The sequence below is a fragment of the Cavia porcellus genome, unplaced genomic scaffold, assembly GCF_034190915.1.
Source record: "Cavia porcellus strain 051 isolate PalLab524CR breed Dunkin Hartley unplaced genomic scaffold, mCavPor4.1 scaffold_11, whole genome shotgun sequence".
In the NCBI taxonomy this organism is placed as follows: Eukaryota; Metazoa; Chordata; class Mammalia; order Rodentia; family Caviidae; genus Cavia; species Cavia porcellus.
In genome coordinates this window covers 72227112-72231012 of record NW_026947494.1, presented here as the reverse complement: position 1 = coordinate 72231012, position 3901 = coordinate 72227112, and positions in this window count along the sequence as shown.

Sequence of the window (3901 nt, the reverse complement as noted above, 5' to 3'; positions counted from 1 at the left end):
AATGCAGCACTCCAAAGCCCCCATGAAAATCATATTCATTCACACCTATAGACAAAAACCCAATGATTTCTAAATCACTCCTTCTGATTGACTGACCTGCCTCAGGCATATCTCAAGCTAATTTTGTGAAGCTCATCTGGTTTCATGAGAATCAAACTTGCTTTAGCTCTTGCCTCATAATCTTTTGAGCTTCAATTAATATAACATTCAGCTCCCTGTGTACTGAGTTTTGTTCTCCCCAGTGCTAATTCCCCTTTCTAACCAAAGCACCAAAGCTGAGCTGCATAGCAGTGACTCTCCTAACCACTGTCCCTGGGACCATGGAGTTTCCTTGAACTTGAATGTGGTAGACTTGAATGTAGTTCTGGTCCGGACCTCACACAGTATGCCTTTCATTCTAGACGGAGCATCCTCATATGTAGAAACGGCTTCACTGTGAAATTTAGTTTGGAAATTAGATCCAACAGAAGAAGAATAAAATGAGTGATCAAATTTAGTTTCTATGTTAGAATAAGATATAATTATGTAGTAAACGATACATTGATCATTCTCATGCAGTTTTTTTTTTTTGTGTGTGTGTGTGTGTTTTTCTTTTTTATCAGTACCAGTAGTTTTTCAGACTGTATATTGGGAACCATTCTGAAAACAGATCTTCAAAATATTTTAAGAAGGGCACCTCTGTGGGACTGAGCATATCATCTCCCATAATAACTACTCTGAGGATAAGCTTCATTTAGATGTATAACCCTCTGTAATTTTATTGAGAAAATATGTCTTATGATACTACCACACAACTGCAATCACTTCAGAAATACCTAGTCATTTTAATTTAGGAAACTGCAAAGTACTGCTTTACTGGTTTTGTCACTTCTTGTCACACGGATTTATTACCTACAGGACAGTTGATAGTATATATCTAAAATATTTGGCATTTATCTTGCCCTTGATTCAAACAACCAGGTGAGAAATGTCTACAAGGAACAATTTTCAAAAACTGCTTTTATGAGAAGCTTAACAATAAACACTGCAATTAGGAATGAGATTATTCTTTAGTTTTTATATTCATCAGTCTGTGAAACTCATTGTCAAGCTGTGGCTCTTGAAATTCTTTTGGAAAAATCAAGGAGAGTTTAACAATGTTAAGTTTTCTTTTTATATAATGTATAATTATACCAAGAAGCTATTTTAATAAGTACATTAAAATAACTAAGACAATGTGATATGATAGATAGTGTGTATACTAGTGGCATTGTGTTTTAGGCCATGCTGTATTATTCCAATAGTTGATATGTTATGCTATATTAATAATAATCACCCAAATATACCTGGATTCTAAATGAGAAAAAATAAAACAGTGATGGGAACAGCATTGAGTACACAAGTGTTCTTAGGAGCTGAGGACTCCTCAAACGTAACACTTGACTCCTTTGCCAAACTTGAAGGAGACAGAGTATGATTCATGCTGTGGTCCAGCAGAGAATAGCCGAATAGGATCTGGGGTGTGTATACTAGGGCAGTGTGTTACTCTGAGTAAACTCCATGGGATGAGGGCTAAGCCCAGTACCACTGTGGAGAGACACAAGCACACTTTCCTCAGGAGGCTTGTCTGGGAAGAGAGGCCAAGGTCAGGCAATGTTTCCTTCCAGAAAAACTAACTTGGCTGATGGCATTTCCTTCATGCTGACTAAATTCAACACAGGACTGGATGGCAGTGGATGGCTGGAGGAATGTTGGAGTAAGCCCTCTGCGGCAGGGCTCGCTAGGTAAGAAGGGGCAATCTTAGAGTCTCTTAGATGCCACCATTCTCAGCTCTGTCTGTGAAGATCTTTTTGCCTGAAGTTCTCCAGCGCCCCACCTTCAAATATCTGTGCCTGAAAGTCTGAAATTAGATACTAGTCATGGCCATTAAACAGCCTTCCCTGATGCCCTGTCATATGTTTCTGTAATATTCTGGCAGATCTCATGCACATTTAATGACTTGTTCAGTCAGTTGTCTTGGCTTTGCTATTAGGCAGTAAGCTCCAGGGAGCTCCACAGAGACAGGGACCATGGGGTCTTACCCAGTGTACCCCCAGCATAGTTCCTGAAACATAGATGACAGTTCATAATAAGTATGTGTTGAAAGAATAAATACAACATATAAATTCCTTGAGACAAAGTCCTGCCTTATTCACTGTTATGTCATCAGAAACTGATTAGGCAACTAATATGCAAGCACTGATAGGGCTGGAATTTTACCATTTCATCAATAACATGATAATAAATTCAGAAAAGTATGGTCACTGGATGCCGAAACTCATAGACACATTTCGCCAGGAGCAGAGATATTTACACAGCCTCAAAGAGTCCCCTGCACAGAAATGACTAATCAGAAAGGAACCTTAAAGTAGAGAAACTTGAGGGACACCATCGTAACCCATAGATCTATGTTATTTTCATCCACGTAGGAATAAATCCACATTATATGACATTATATACCTGTGCCAATGCACAAAGTATGTCTTATGATAGTACCACACAACCTGGTAGATCTATTCTGCATCACTGATGTAGAATACACAATGAGAGGTAGAAGGGGCCCAGAAACTTTTATTTTGTTCTAATAGCATCACCATGACACAGGAACCCTGTAACATAGAAAGAACTCATTCCCATATTATAAAGAGAAAGCAGAGTTTGGGAAATTAGATGACTCACCAAGAATCAGTACTAGAAGCTGTCAGAGTCATACCAGCAGCCAGGATGTCCAGCTGTGTAAGGATCACTCCCAGCTCCCTCCACTTCTGCGGCCTCTCCCAGGAGTTCTAACACAAGAGAGGAAGCGGAACAGCTCCACCAGTGGGAGAGAGGGCTGGCAGTGAGCACACAGAAAAGAGGCTGCAGACCTGAGCTCCGGTACTGCCTTTACATGAGGACCAGGGAGAAAGCATCCTCACATCCTGGCTCCTCAGCTGTAAGTTATGAAAGTCGGAATACATCTCTCTAAGCTTCATGCTGCTTCTGTGATTCTAGTAAATAGATCTTTCTGTTTAGATTTTTGAGTGATAGGATTTGCAATCATTTATCTCAGATATGATCTGGAAACTTGCTGTGAGCAATTTCCATCAGAATACAATGTTTGATGAAATGACTATAATATCTTAGATTTGAGACAAGAACAAAGAAAATGGAAACCATATATTGTATCATTAGAAAAACCCTTTGAGGTTTAACAGAAAGAGAATACCCAGTTCCCCTACTACCCTGCCACCCCTACAACAGATCAAAATCTATTAATTATTGCTTCAATAATTGATTTGAACCACAATTTCCAAATGTAATTGCCATAATGTAATGTTCTAGGGGTTAGAAACATAAGTCTTTATTGACTGACCGAACCAACCAAGTTTGGGGGCATTGAATTTGGTCTTAGAGGAACTCAGAGTTCAGCAGGGAACACAGGCAGGCCAATCACCTCAGGTAGCCCAGCAAGATAGACCTAAGGAGACAGCTTACTCTAGAGTACTCCCTGTCACCGCCCCCAAAACAGGGCTGTTCTTCCTGGCCTGGCCCATGGAGATGTCTGGGATAATTACAATAATTAGCTCACCGATTGGACTTGTACACTGTAACAGATTCTGAATTAAACACTCACATAGACTGTAGTTTTAATCCTCACCAGAGTTCTCTGGGTAGGTATCTCTTGTCCCATTTCAACTTATAGATGTGGAAAATGCAGCTCAAAGAGGATAAAACTTGTCCAACATGGTAGATCTAATAAATGGAAAAGCTAATATTCACAACCTGCCGGAATTATACACCCAAACTCAAGCCTCACTTTTTTGCTTTTAATTAAGCACTTGCTTGTGGCTTGCTCATTAAGTGAGGGAAAAACTACTCTGCCTTCATTGGAAGGTGTTGC